This window comes from Sus scrofa, chromosome 16 (genome assembly GCF_054392235.1).
Source record: "Sus scrofa isolate SSC_HxYL_T2T_F1_AM1 chromosome 16, Sscrofa_HxYL_maternal_Yorkshire_Landrace_v2.0, whole genome shotgun sequence".
Lineage (NCBI taxonomy): Eukaryota > Metazoa > Chordata > Mammalia > Artiodactyla > Suidae > Sus > Sus scrofa.
Window position 1 is genome coordinate 88796692 of NC_139398.1, and position 14869 is coordinate 88811560.

Genomic DNA, 14869 nt, shown 5'->3' on the forward strand with positions numbered 1-14869 from the left:
TTCCACACCTTGAGCATCAAAATGGCACCGTAGCTTTCAAGATACCCAAGGCAAACGTGGGGTGTACACGTGCGCATACACTAACCTGCCTTCTCCCATTCCTCCCCTTGAAGACGGTTTTCTCTTCTTTCAAAGGCGGGCGGCTGGCAGGACGGAAATGCTAACGTTGGTCGCTGTGCTGCCCCTGCCTTTCACCACCTCTCTGACCCCAGAAAACCGCTACTCCGCCTCCCGTCACTAGAGACTAGTTTGTTTTCTCTAGAATGTGCATCCACGGAGCAATTCGTTGTCCACTCTTTTTCTGCTAACTTCTTTCACTCCGCGTAATTATTCCGACATCCGCGAGGTCGTCGGGTACATCAGTGTCTCATTCTTTCTCACTGCTGGGGGTAGCGGTGGTGGTACCTTCGTTTGTTATCCACGAATCAGCTGATGGGCAGTTGTGTCATTTCCACTTTTTGGCTCTTACAAATAAAGAAGCAAGGAACATCTGTGCACAGCGTTTGTGTGAATGTGTTTTCTGTTTTTTGTTTTTTTGTTTTTTTTTACTTTTGGGTAAATGCCTATGGGTAGATCATAAGGTAGCTGGAGGCTTAACGTCTTAAGAAAAAGGCACATTCTTTTTCAAAGAATTTATATTTCACTTGGATTTCAATCAGCTGTGCGTGGCATCCACCTCTTGTTTCTGATCTTCATGGGGAAGCATCGATTATGTCACCTTTGTATTTTAGAGCCTGTACTGCAGTAGTTTCACAAACACCCATTTCTGGGTTGAGGGTGTAGCCTTCTATTCCTAGTGTGCGGAATGGTCTTGTGAGAGTCAGATGCTGTGTGTCGTGAAATGCCTCTTCTGCTTTTATTCAGATGTTCATGTGCATTGTTACTGTTAGTTTGTTAATATGATAAAGCATTTTGATTGATTTTTTTTTTTTTGCCTTTTTTTTTTTTTTTTTTGGCTGCACCCATAGCATGTGGAGGTTGCCAGGCTAGGGGTCCAATCGGAGTCGTTTCTGCCGGCCTACACCACAGCCACAGCCACGCCAGATCTGAGCCGCGTCTGTGACCTCCACCACAGCCCACGGCAATGCTGGATCCTTAACCCACTGAGTGAGGCCAGGGATTGAACCTGTGTCCTCATGGACACTCGTCAGATTCGCTTCTGCTGAGCCACGGCGGGAACTCCTGGATTGATTTTTGAACGCTAGACTCACTTTGCATTTCTGGGATAAATCTCGGTCGTGATGTCGTGTATATGCTGTTGAATTTGATTTGCTAGTATTTTTTGGTTTAGAATTTCCTCTCTTTCATGTTTATGAAGTCTATAGATTCCTTTCCTTGTAATATTTTTGACCCGAAGATTCTGCATTCACTTTAAAAACTGTCCCCTGTATCATTATGCAGTAGCCTTTTTAAAAAAGAAAAAAAAAAATCCCTGATGCTCTTCCTTGCCGTGAAAAATATATTTTATCTGAAATGAACACAGACTCTTAACATTTTGGGGTTAGCGTCAAAATGAGATATCCTTTCTTATCCTTTTATTTTTAATCTATTTATGTCCTTAGAGCCAAAGTATGTTTCTTAGTATCGATCTAGGTCCAGTTTAGTATTATTTTTCGGCCGCCACACCAATGGCAGGTGGAAATTCCCAGGCCAGGGATAGAACCTGCATCACAGTAGCACCCAAGCTGCTGCAGTGACAGTGCCAGATCCTTAACCTGCCACGCCACAAGGAAACGCCTTAGGTCTAGCGTTTTGATCTGATGTGACAAGCACTGCTCCCCAGTGAGGTTATTCAGGCTGTCGTGTGAATGGTGCTCACTGACATAACCAGGTCTGTATCTGTCACCGTCTCGTCTGCGTTTCACGTGTCCCATCTGCTCATTGTCCTCTCTTTCCTGCCTTTCTGCCGTCCTTTGGATGAATTCGATACCTTTGTGCTTCCATTTTATGTTTGTTCTTGTCTCATTTTCGGTAATTCTTTATGACTTTAGTGGTAGGGCTTATGTTATCCAAGTTTATCCCGGCCTACTTTCAAGGAATACCATACTTCGCGCATGTGCTATAAGAAACTTGGAATAGGGGAGTTCCTTTTCTTCCCACTGGATTTTTATGCTTTTTTGGCCGTCCTTTAAAGTGCTACCGTTCTACAAACTCCACTAAAGTGCTACCGTTCTACAAACTCCACGCTACTTCATTACACTTCTGTGTTATTTGTGAAGTTATCTTTAGAAGGGGACTTCCTCATCCCGAGTCTCATCTGTTTTCCTACCTCGTTGCAATTTCTGCTGCTCGTCATTCTCTTGCTTCAGATTCACATTTCTATCTCATCTTGCGTTTCCGGCTGAAGAATTAAGCTTAATGTTTCGGGTACCGCTGTTCTATTTGTGTGCATTTCTTTCAGCTTTTTAAGTCTGAAAGAGTCTCTACCTCTCTTTCACTTTGGAATGATCTTGTCTCTTGAGTATAAAATTATTGGCTGACAGGGTTTTTTTTCCCCCTCAATGCTTTGGAGACACCATGCTGTTTTCTTGCCTGGGTTATTTCTAACCAGAAATCTGCTGTTATGATTATGCGACTCTGGCTCCTCTTCAGATTTTATTGTTATCATTAGCTTTGAGGAGTTTTAGTTTGATTCTAAAGTGTCTTGGTATGATTTTCTTCATGTACTGTTTTTCTGTCTCATGCTGTTTCTTGAATCTGTGGGTTTGTAGTTTTTAAGCAAATTAGAGAAAGATTTGTATCGTTTTTGTTTCTTTCTGTCTTCCTCCCTCCTTCCCTTCCTTCTTTCCTTCTGCTTATCTTCTTTCAAAGATTTTAATTACTCATATATTATTCTGCTTGTATTTGCCCTAGAGCTCACAGAAACACTTTAAAAATTCTGTTGCCTTTGTTTCATTTACAAGTTGCCATGATGATTTCAAATTCGTTTGTATTTTTCTTTAATGTCTTATCATTATGCCTGTCCAGTGTATGTTAAAATCTACCACACCATACTTTTCATCTCTAGAGATTTGATTTGAATTTTTTAAAAACCTTCCATGTCTTTAGTTAGCACTTTGAGCCTGTGACGTACAGTGGTAATAATTGTTTTCAGACACAACACTTGTTAGTACTGAGTCAGTTTCACTTGACTGACTTTTCTCCTTCTAAGATATGTTTTCTTCTTTATTTGAAAGCTTGCTAAATTTTAAATTTAAATATTGTAAGATGCTGTGATTTGATCTTGTGTACAGAGCAATTTTGTCTCTTTAGAAATGTCTCTAAACTTTGTCTTGAGATGCCATTAATTTACTTGTAAACAGTTTGATACTCTCGAGTCTTGCTTAGAAGGTTTGCTATGTGAGACTGGAAAAGTCCATCTAAAATGGGTTAACGTAAAGCTGATCAGTCTAAGACAGTGGTTTGGGTTTCAACGAGGGTTGATTTTATCCTCAAGGAACATTTGGCAATGTCTGCAGGGTTTGAAGTGTGCCACTCTGCCAATTTGCCAGCACCAGGGGTTCTGTTAGACATCCTACAATGCACAGGACGAACACACATAAGAAATAATTATTTAGACCCAAATGCCAACTGTGTGAAGACTGGAATGCCTTGGTCTGGGGCTCAGACAAATTTAAACAAGCCTCTCTGTGTACTTTGCCCAGCAGCCCGGAACTTGTGGGTTTTCCTGTCTGGCTGGTGGGCGCAGGCACCGTTCTCAGCTGCGTGTCCGTTTCTGACAGTGTTGCCATCGTGCTTTCCTGGGTTCTTGCCTTAGTCTCAAGTGGCGCTCTGTCCCCCTCCCCACACGTCCATGGGTGCTCAGCCGGATGTCACCCAGGGACTCTCTGCTCTTCTCTGGGGGTCTCTCCCGGTGCTGTCTCCTCTCTCATGCTCTTGCAGGGAACTCTTCCAGCCTGTGCCCACCTGAGCTCCCAGCTGCTCAACCCAGACAGGCTGCAGGACTCCGATCCCTCTGCCCTCTCCCTGGACCTGAACCCCTCTCAAGGCAGCAGCTGGGGCAGCGGGAGGGCTCACACTCTTGGTTTTGGCTTCTCACCTCTCAGAGATCATTGGTTGCCCAGTCTTGTCAGTGCATGCGTGTTTCATATAATTTGCCTTTTTTTTTCCTTCTCTCTTTCGGGTGCACCTGCAGCATATGGACGCTCCCAGGCTAGAGGTCAAATCGGAGTTGCAGCTGCTGGTCTGCACCACAGCTTCAGTGAGACAGGATCCGAGCTTCGCCTCTAACCTGCACCACAGCTCACAGTAACACCAGAACCTTAACCCACTGAGTGAGACCAGGGATCAAACCCGCATCCTCATGGTTCCTACTTGGGTTCATAACCCACTGAGCCATGACAAGAATTCCCTACAATCCCTTTCTTGACAGGAAGTATAAGTTGCTTTCATATATTTATCAATTATAACTATCTTATATGGAGACACGTATATATATATGTAATATTCTCTTCCTCATGAAACCCTAAGTTATTAGTTTGCTCATATCTATGACATAATAAACTGCTACCTTGGTGATCTATCGATACAACTCTGAAGGAATTAGACAGAATTCAAAGAGTGATGTCAGGATGGTATAAATACCTTCAAAGTTTCACTTGAAATGCTTTGATTAGATGAATAAATATGTTGCTTTTATGCTTAGGATCTGAGTTGTTCATCTGTATGGAATTTAAATTTTGTTACATCACATACAATGAATGAGACAATTTGATCTTTAAAATTCCAGCACAAAATTTCCAAGAAAAGATAAAATAGGGTTTGATTAAAAATAAAAAGTTGGTGTAGCACATACCAGGGAGTGACAGAAAATGATAAATTTCCTTTTCCCATTAGGACACTTCCTGGGCCCTGGGGGCTCACTGCCTGTGCAGCACTTTGGTTTTTAGTTTCTTAGAAGGTGGCTCAGAGGGGCATCCGTTTTACATTTATGTTTCTGAAACCAAAGAGCACTGCTGACATCAAAAGAATTTGGAGGAATTTGTCCCTCTAGTCCTGCCTGTGACCCACCCCAAATCATCCTTGGGAAACCTGTTGCTTAGTGACGGTCCCAAGATTGTCTCTTTGGAGGGGGGTGTGTGGTGTGTGGTGTGTGTGTGGGGGTGTGTGTGGGGGGGTGTGTGTGTGGGTCTTAGCTTAGACCATCTGCAGAAAAGGACCAAGGTGTCACGCTCCTGCTGAAATTTCAGGAGACGAAGAGCCAGAGAGAAGCCTTAGAGGAGAGAGTGCGATGCCATGGTGGCCAATCGCATAAGCGAGTCCTTAGTAGAAACAGATTTTGAATCTTGTATTGTTTACACTCTTTCCTCAAGACGAGTCACAACTTACTAATCGATTTACACGGAAAAGTCCGTCAAAGACTAAAAGCCCACAAACCATGGCGTCATTTTTCTGCATCATGCTTTAAAGAGACTCAAGCAGAGACACGTTTTTTCCTTGCATGTAAGTTCCCACACATTTACCTATGTCTTATACCAAAGCCAGGTCTGTATTATTACAAAAGTTGACTCAGCTGGACGGTGAAATTTAGGTGTGGAGGTAGAAAGGGAGTCAAGTTTAAGGGTCTGGACACTGGCAACGCGATGGGCGGTCCCATTCACCATCCTCACGGAGATCCTGCTTCCCTGCTGCCAGCTGCAGCGGGTGGGGACGGAACGGCTCCGGCGCCCACCCCGGTTCCCCACACGCTCTGGAAGGTCAGCGGGCTCAGTTTCAGTGACTTCAGCATGATCTGTGCCTTGGCGCTGGCTGCTTGTTTACTGAGCTGAGGAGATTCATAGGCCTCTACTAAAACCACAGACACCAATTAGTTTTAATTTTTGAACGGCTCCTGCCTTGATAAATTACAAAAACTTGGACAAGATATACTGTAGGGGGGTGGAGAATTTGATGCTCATTTGTGTGCATTTAAAAAACGCGGGGGAGGGTAAGGAGTTCCCACTGAGGCTCAGCAGTTACAGACCCCACTGGTATCCATGAGGATTCGTGTTCAATCCCTGGCCTCGCTTAGTGGGTTAAGGATCCAGCGTTGCCGTGAGCTGTGGTGTAGGTCAGATGTGGCTCAGATCCAGTGTGGCTGTGGCTGTGGTGAAGGCCGGCAGCTGCAGCTCCGATTTGAGCCCTAGCCTGGAAACCTCCATATGTGGCAGGTGCGGCCCCCCCCACCAAAAAAAAAAAAAAAAAAAGCAGTAAAAAGATGGGGGCATCTAAGTCCAGAGGTGGGAATAGTAAGGAGAAAAGGCGAAGGTGTCACTAGTCAACCTAGTAAGATTTCAAAAATTCTGAAGCCAGTGACGTCATGCAGACTCTCTATTCATCGCAGGTCAGGCCTCCCTTCCCCTGGGGACCTAGAAACAGAGGTAAAGGCCACTTTTTAGGGGGTTGGTTTTCCAGGCCTAAGGACAGCTCCTCAGCAGAGCAGAGTGTTTGCTGGATGAGGGACTCGGACCCTCCGCCTCTCCCAGCCCCTGGGAACCTGCCCCTGGCTGGACCTGACACCCGGGCCCAGGGCCCAAAGCACAGCAGGCATTTTTGTGGGGGCGGTTTCATGGAAACAGTCACACTGCAGGAAACCTTGGGGGCCTGAGTTCCCATGAGGTCCCCGGAAGACTGCTGGTCTGCTGGCCAGAAGGAGATGGAGCCTGGGGCAACAAACGGGTGCCCTGGCCGCTCCCATCAGGGAGGGCGTGTTGGAGGGAGGCCTGGAAACAAATAAGCCCAGAGCTCCTCTCTGTGACCAATCCCCAAACACAACCTCCTGGTGAGAGGAAACTGCTGAAGAATAACTGACACTCCCTGCAGAGCGTGTCACAGGCCTGGAGCATCTGTAACTGACAACATGGGATTGTGACTTCATGCTGAGAGTTTGGGACTTTCTAATGTTAAGTCACAACACCGTATTGAAAGTGACAAGCACACAGTGCCTGGTTCCCCTGCACCCTAACTGCTGCGGTGTCAGGGCCATAAAACGGTCATCCGTTGGCCTGAGTTTCAGCTGCAACCAAGCCGGTTACATTCCTTGTCCACACATGTTTCAAATCAAGCAAGGGATATAAATGACTTATCTCGCTCCTGCTCTCTCCCAGTTTGGCAGAGCAGCCGTGGCAGCAGCCAGTACCAGCTGCCTCCAGGCTGGTGGAGGTTCTGGAGTCGGGGAGGTTGCAATGGTCCAGACCTCCTTCGCCGGAGCCCAGGGAGGAGAGTGGAGGCCTTACCAAGAGATGGTGCTGGCTCACCCCCATCACCCTGTCCACACTGGCCCCTTTCCATGCCCCCCCTGATCCCGTGAAGTCTCCTTCCCCACCAACCTTGCAGGACAGCAGGTGACCACCCCCGGCTTAACCCCCTCCCCCCTGGGATCTCCTGGACCATTTACCCCATTGGAACAAGAGCACCTGCTCGCGGGCTGGTTCTCTGTCTCACTTCCCCGGGAGGTACCCTGCCGTCTGCACCCTGAAGCAGGAGTGCGCAGACTTTTCAGCATCCGTTCAGCTTGGAGAGAGCCCGCCCGTGCCCGCCCTTGATCTCAGCAAGGAAGATTCATTCAGAGCAAACTGTCTGATCAGAACATCTTTCCTCTTGCCCCGATCTCGGGGATGTTCAGTTTGGGTATGTTTGTGGGCGCAGATGTCAGGAAGAGGGAGCCAGAGGGTCCTGTGTGTCCCCACAGCCTGGAAACTGTTGACCTTGCTCAGAAATAACTCACGTCAGCGCCAGGGAAGCAGGCAGTTTGGGCAGCATCCTCATGCCAGGTCTCCAGGCGGAGCCACGTGCAAATTCCAGAGGAAGTCCGACACGTCTGCCCCCCACAGCGGCTGTGGCGCAGACCCCAGGCGACCTTCACCTGAAGGCAGGTGAGATTCCCCAGCTCGGGGGAGCCCATGCACCTGTCGGCAGTTGTGTTCTGTTAGTGTTTTCTCATATTCTAAATGAACCTCTGCTGGACAGTCTTTGTGAGTTTTAGTGTTTGTTTAGTACTTGTGACCTGTGCTTTCACCTCTGAATTTGGACTCTTTGCTCTTATAGGACAGAAGTGTGTTTTTTTCATTAAGTATGCCTATGTCTTAATATAACATACATGTCATTCTTTGGGGGTCCAGGGCTCAGGAAATTCTCAGGTTGTGATGTACAAGTTTGGCATTCTTTTTTTTTTTTTTTTGATGTTTTTGTCTTTTAGGGCTGCACCTGCAGCATATGGAGGTTTTCCAGGCTAGGGGTCGAATAGGAGCTGCAGGTGCTGGCCTAGCCCACAGCCACACAACACCAGATCCGAGCCGCATCTGTGACCTACACCACAGCTCACAGCAATGCTGGATCCTCAACCCACTGAACAAGGCCAGGGGTCGAATCCGCATCCTCATGGACGTCATTCGGGTTCATTAATCGCTGAGCCCCGACGGGAACTCCCTGGCATTCTCATTAGAAACTGCCAAACGTCTGCCGCATAAAGAAAGAAGCCCCTTCCTTGACCCTTAGTAGGGCACCTGCTGTAGTTTCTTAGAAACGTGAACACATGACAGGTCATTAGACCACTTGGTTTCCAGCCTCCTTCTAACTGCATCTCCCTGCTGAGGTCCCCAAGGGGTGGTGCCCCCTGCCCTCTGGCAGCCCTGGCCTTCCCCTGGGGATCAGATGCCCCTCAAGAAGCATGAGTGGCCCGTCTTCCACTCCTTTGTCTCTGCTGCCAGACCAGAGGTCAGCAAATGTTTTCTGTAAACGGCCCATGAATCTCTTCAGCTTCTTGGACATGTGGCCTCTGCTGCTGCTGTTCTCCTGTGTGGAGTCAACCAAAGCAGCCGTGGCCAGGGACCCAGGAATGAATGGGCGTGGATGTATTCCAGTAAAACTGTCTTTATTTCTCTTTTTAGGGACACGCCTGTGGCATGTGGAAGTTCCTGAGCTAGGGGTCGAATCAGAGCTGCAGCTGCTGGCCTACACCACAGTATGGCAACACCATATCCAAGCTGCAACTGCACCTTGCAGTGATGCCGGAACCTTAACCCACCGAGCGAGGCCAGAGATCGAACCCATACCCTCTTGAACACTGTGTCGGGTTCTTAACTCGCTGAGCCACCACGGGAACGCCTCACAAAACTTTGCTTACCATCTCTGACATTTGAGTTTCATACCATTTTCATGTGTCCCCAAATAGCATCCTTCTTTATTATTTTTAAAATAATTTAAAATGTAAAACTCATTCTTAGCTTGTAGGTCAGGGGAAAACAAGCCTTTTTGTCAGCCCCTGCAAAAGACTCATGTGAGAATAGCTGTGTGTGTGAGACTCCGCTTCTTAAAATCCTCTTCCTTGGATTGGTTTCCCAGGCTCCAGTGAGGCTGTGTCTGTGTGCAGAGTCGCTGAGCAATGGACACTGAGACACCATCAAGTGGTGGTTATAACTTCGATGAATGTAGCTGAATCAGGCTGCCATGCATCTCTTTAGCCGGAAGAGTGATCTAAATACTTCCATTGAGAAGGATCTAGGTGAGATGAAAGCCTGCTTAAACTGCAGATAGGTTTATCGATAAAACTTATTTTTTTATTGTTGCTGCTTTTGATGATGAATTTGCTTTGAATTAGGTCAAATGAGGTTGAGATATATTATGAAAGCAGCAGCTTAAATGGTTAAAGTCCTGAAATGTCTGTGAGAACATCTTTCCTTTGCGATCTGTTTTCCTCCTTCCCTACCTTGCGTATATGGCACAGGTCACGTCTTCTGGTTCGTTGTTTCTAATCTCGTCCTTGGCAGGTCCTTGCTTGGCGGTGTTCCATCGCTCTTACTGGAGATGCATATTCATAAGATCATTCGCTATTTTGAAAACATTCCAGTAGAAGGAAGGAGAGGGAGGCTTTCTTCTCTTAGTTTTATATCCAGTTTTACTTTGGAGTTCCCTGGGGGCCTCCTTTCCATCCCTGCTGTATTTGGAGCCATCCATTCTTCACCTCTGAAATCTTGAATTCTTCAGAGATGTTCAGCAAATATCAAGCTTTTCAAAAACTTCATTTGACATAAACATTGACAAAAGTATACTTTATGCAGACTCTTGGTTCACCTTGGTTGGACATTTTCATTGAATCACTTTTTTTTTGGCTTATTACCTTTAGTTCAGGAGGAGAATGCCATTCTTGTGGCAACGTTTGGGATTGGATGTACTTAAAGTGAAGGTTTTGATCTTTTCCCATTTTCCTGCAGCCCTTTTAGAAAACTCTAAAAGCAGAATACGTTTCAGAAAGAATGTTTGAAATGTCTTTTAATATTCAAATTATTCGGGGTGAAACTGCAGAGCCTCTGACGTTCCCCCAGAGCAACTGTGATCCTTGTTCCCCCAACTCTTGGTTTTATGTTGTCTCTGTGGAGCAACAACAGGCCTTTCTAGACACGGCTGTCTGAGTGCCAGGGGTCCCTTGAGTCCTCTTTCTCAGGCCACAGGCAAGAGTCTGTTTGCGTAGTTGGTCAGAGGTGGTTGTGGCCAAGCCGGCGGCTGGGGATCCATGGCTGTGCTGGCCGTTTTTCTTTTTTGCTCTGTTCCTTCATCACAAATCTCTCCCTTGAAAACATCCAGCTCTCTTGCAAACACATGCCTTTAGTCACAGGGGGACTGGGTGGGAGGCTGTGCCTGGATCAGTTCAGATCCATCCCCCCCAGTGGGAAATGAACGACTCAAACCACATGGCTCGGTGGCCACGAGCCACCCAAGTCATCCATGTGGACAAAGGCAGCAGGTCAAAATTACTAACGGAGCGCAGCTGCCAGGATGCTTTGCGTCACTCTGAGGCGAACATGTTTACCCCTGCCCATTGCTCTTGTGTTATTTTCTCCATCATTTTAAGCATCATTAAGAAATGGGCAAAATCCGTGTATCATTTTAAATTGCACAATACTGAAGCTATCAGTCAGCATCCTGGAGACATTAAAATACAGTTATTCCAATAAAGAATCATTCCAATCCATAATGTTTAGACACGATGCTTCAACCCATATCCACGAGCACTCCCATACAAATAGAACTTACTATTGGCTCCAAATAACTATTTATTAAATGTAATCCTTTGTGAAGCTTAGCTTACAGAGCGACAGAATTGTTCATAGTAACGTAATTTTACTTAATCAAATAGATCTATTGGTTTGAGTCGAAATGAAGGTTTTAGCTCTCTATGCTATATATTTATCTGAACATATTTGTTCAGACAGTTTATATATTTTTTCTTTCAATTAATTACACTGTAAACATTTCTAGGAATATCATCTCCTGCCTTCATTTTTAAGGGTCCTGTCCATTCAAAATGACAGAGAGCGGGGCCGTGCCCATCTTTGCAGCCAGCCCAAGCCCCCGCAGATGCAGGAAAGTGAAGGTGCTAATTCAGGCGCAGAAACAGCTTGGGGGGGGGGCATACATGACACGGTGCATGATGCAGGAGGGTTCAAACGCGAGGGCAGGAACTGAAACCAGTGGGACCAGCAGGCTCTCCTTGCCGTGTGACAAGGGCTGGCCCTGGAGACCTTGTTCCGAACGCCAAGGTTTGGGATCTAATAGGGATCTAACAGGACTCTCCGTCTGGGGTCTGATCTCAGATTTTCATTTATAGGTGTCGCATTGGTTTCAGCCAGGAGAATGCAGTGTGTGTGTTACTGCATGTGTGTTCTTGCAAGTGTGCACATGAGTGCACATGCTCTAGGTGGGTGCGTGTGTGCGTGTTACCGAGACAAACGCGGGTCCTCTAGCCTGTGTGCGTGAAGCCATCTACTGACACTGGTGCTCACAGAAACCACAGTTAATTTCAGGCACCAAGCAAGGAGTCCAGGCGGTTCGTGCTCGGAAAGCCTGAACTCCCGATGGCTTTCAGGAAAGCCTTCTTAAAGGCCAGGTGACGGAGGGTGGTCCCAGGTGTGTGATCAGCTCCTACACAATCCCTGATTGGTGGATGGTGAGGCACGGGGCGGTGTCACTGGGGTTAAACCCACCCTCCCTTAGGCTCCAGCTGATCCGGGGTTAGGCGCTCGTGGTCATGACGTCTTAACATCTTGCGTTTGGTGAGGGTTGACGTCTGCTAACCACTCAAGAATGTGCATCAGGAGTTCCCGTTGTGGCTCAGGGGGTGAAGGATCCAGCCTCGCCTCAAGCTGCCGTGTGGGTCACAGATGTGGCTTGGATCTGCGTTGCTGCAGCTGTGGGGCCGGCCTCAGCGCTAGCTCCGATTCGTCTCCTAGCCTGGGAACCTCCATATTCTGTAGGTGTGGCTATAAAAACAACAACAACAGAAAGAACGTGCGTCAGATGCTCTTATCTGGGTGCAGCAGAGGATGTGGGGGAGGGGTCTGTCCCCAGAGGGCCCCTTAGGGTCCTGCTTGGTTACATAAGCCCATGTGTATTGGGGGCGGGTGTGATCGCAAGTTTTGATGAAACTATGGCAACCAAGAGGGAAAATTATGAAGATAAAAATATGACAAATATAAGTCGTGACACTGTTGGGGAGAGATATTTAAAAGAGAGAGGGCAGTTCAAGTGCTTAATCCCTGGCTGCTGATTCGAAGAAATGGCCACACAGTTAACCTCCAGGCCCAACACCCCTGTGTTACATGGTAGACAATTGATACGTAGATATGGAGCACATGAAACTATAAATCAGTTTTAATTTATATTAAAGCTTCGATTTAAGCTTCTAATTTTCCAGCATCTGGAGAAGGATCATAGGTTTTAATACATTTTTTTTTTAAGGAATCCATTCATCCGGTATCATATGGGTCATTTAACCTGCAAAAAATAGTTTATAAAATAAATTTGAATTTAAACATCATTGAAATTTAAGATTTGCTAATTCAGGAAAACCTGGTTCTCTTCCCTTTTTAAAAATTTTTTTATTTTATTTGTCTGTTCTGCTGTACAGCATGGGGACCAAGTTACACTTGCATGTATACACTTTTTCCCTCCATTCGTTCTGTTGCGATATAAGTATCTGGACATAGTTCTCAATGCTACACAGCAGGAAGTTTCTCTTCTTTTTAATTATGGTCACACATCCGTGTCCGGATTGAGCTTTGGAGCCCGCTCACGCTGCAACACGGCAAACACTCATTTGTTCCTTGGTTTGCTACCTGCCCGGGGAAAAGCATCTAAGCCTAGACTCTGTCACTATGTAACAAAATCAAAAACTGGGTAACTCTTGGTAGTCAGTTTATAGTGAAAGGAAATATGTTTATAGCCAATGGGGTGTTTTCCTATAATATCCAAGATAAGAAGTCCCCTAATATTTGCTCCATAGGTGTTGGTTATAGGGTCAGCCTTTGCGTTTTCCTCCCTGTGTATCTCCTGTATCTTCTGGTGCAGCCTTGACACCAGAACCGGGTTGCAATGATATTAAAAGGTAGGCTCCAAAGCAGGCTTGTCCTTATTGTAGCTACTTTTGGAAAGTCCTGCGGGCAGCCGTCATTCTTTTCTGCGGCGAAAGACAGAAACTCAACCAAGAGCGATCGGACGTGTGGAACTTGCCCTCCTCCAAGAGATGCAGCTTGGTCATGCGTGCTAACCCAGTGTAGACCTGTGGCCAGAGCAGGACCTGTGGGCTTAGCCGGTATCGGCAGCACCAGGCTCATGAATCCTTTGCAGTCTTCCTTCTGCCCATCATCTTGTCGCTGCATAATAACACCAAAGAGCAGCCCATTCTGCCCCATCCTCCTGGGGTCAGCTGGATTCTAGAACCAGCTCAGCCACTCTATCGTTCTGTCTTTCCTTTTTTTTTCTTTTTCTTCTTCTTCTTCTTCTTTTTTGCTTTTTAGGGCTGCACCTGCATATATGGACGTTCCCAGGCTAGGCGTCAAACAGGAGCTGTAGCTGCCAGCCTACACTACAGCCACAGCAATGCCAGATCTGAGCCGTGTCTGCAACCTACGCCACGGCTCAGAGCTCATGGCAGTATCGGATCCTTAATCCACTGAGCAAGGCCAGGGATTTGAACCAGCATCCTCATGGAGAATAGTCAGGTTCAGAACTGATGAGCCCCAGTGGGAGCTCCCACTGTATCTTTCCACAGGAGATAGTGATTCCTAAATTCCTGGAGGTTTGCTCTGGAGGCCGAAGAAGCATCACCCCAGAGGTGAATTAGCAGTTGATGTGTGCAGATGTAGACAGGGTGACATAGATGCTGTGATGTGAGACAAGGGGGCTTTTCGAGGCCCAGCTGCTGTGGGCTGGGAATCCGGGAGGGGCGGGTGGGGGTGGGCTGGAGCCCAGCTGTGGCAGGTGGAATGACTTAGGTCTATATTGAAGATAGACAAGGGACTGCGTTGACACAGACAGGAAATTGAGGAGCCTGCAAGAGCAGCTCCCTTATGGGGAGCGGGAATGTCCTGGCAGGAGATATGAGACTGGAGCAGAACTGAGTACACAGAAGAGTGATAACCAGGCTGGGGGTATGATCCCAGCCCAGGCTGAGTTTGGGAGGCAGCGTGGGACCCTGGCCTGTGTGCTTCATCTTCTCAGCGGTTGTCAGCTTTCTGGATAACGCAGCCTCGAGTGCCCAGGAATCAGCGAGGCGCGTGCCCCCTCCATGGCCTTGCTGCTGGGTCAGAGTACAAGAAAAGCAGTCTTCCAGGTTTGCAAATCACACAGTCACTTTCCGGCATGCCTGCGCGTATCCCACTCACTCAGCTCGTTCTAGGAGCTGAGGGAAGCTCACAATCCCTTTGGCAGGAGCTCCAGCCAACACCTGTGTGAAGGTGTTGCGGGGGTGGGGGTGGCCCCAGGGGTTCCCCGGAGACAGGACCGGTCATGCTGGGAGCTGCGGGGGGGCGGGGAGGCAGAGTCCTGAGGAGGCAGGGGCAGGGGGTGCAAGGCCAGCCTGGCTTCAGGCAGTGAGCCGTGAACTTGCCAGACT

The 14869-nt window shown here is 47.3% G+C and overlaps 1 protein-coding gene across 5 annotated transcripts in view; it reads left to right on the top strand.

Moving 5' to 3' along the window:
* Window positions 1–14869, top strand: part of LOC146395711 (uncharacterized) — a 182964-nt gene that overhangs the window by 133913 nt on the left and 34182 nt on the right. The window contains exons 3-4 of one of the 5 annotated variants that reach the window (XR_014831062.1): window positions 7670–7853; window positions 9322–9481. The exons of the other annotated variants lie outside the window; for them this stretch is intronic. The gene's annotated coding sequence lies outside the window, so the exon portion shown is untranslated. The remainder of the gene's footprint in view (window positions 1–7669; window positions 7854–9321; window positions 9482–14869) is intronic. 5 annotated transcript variants of the gene reach the window in all.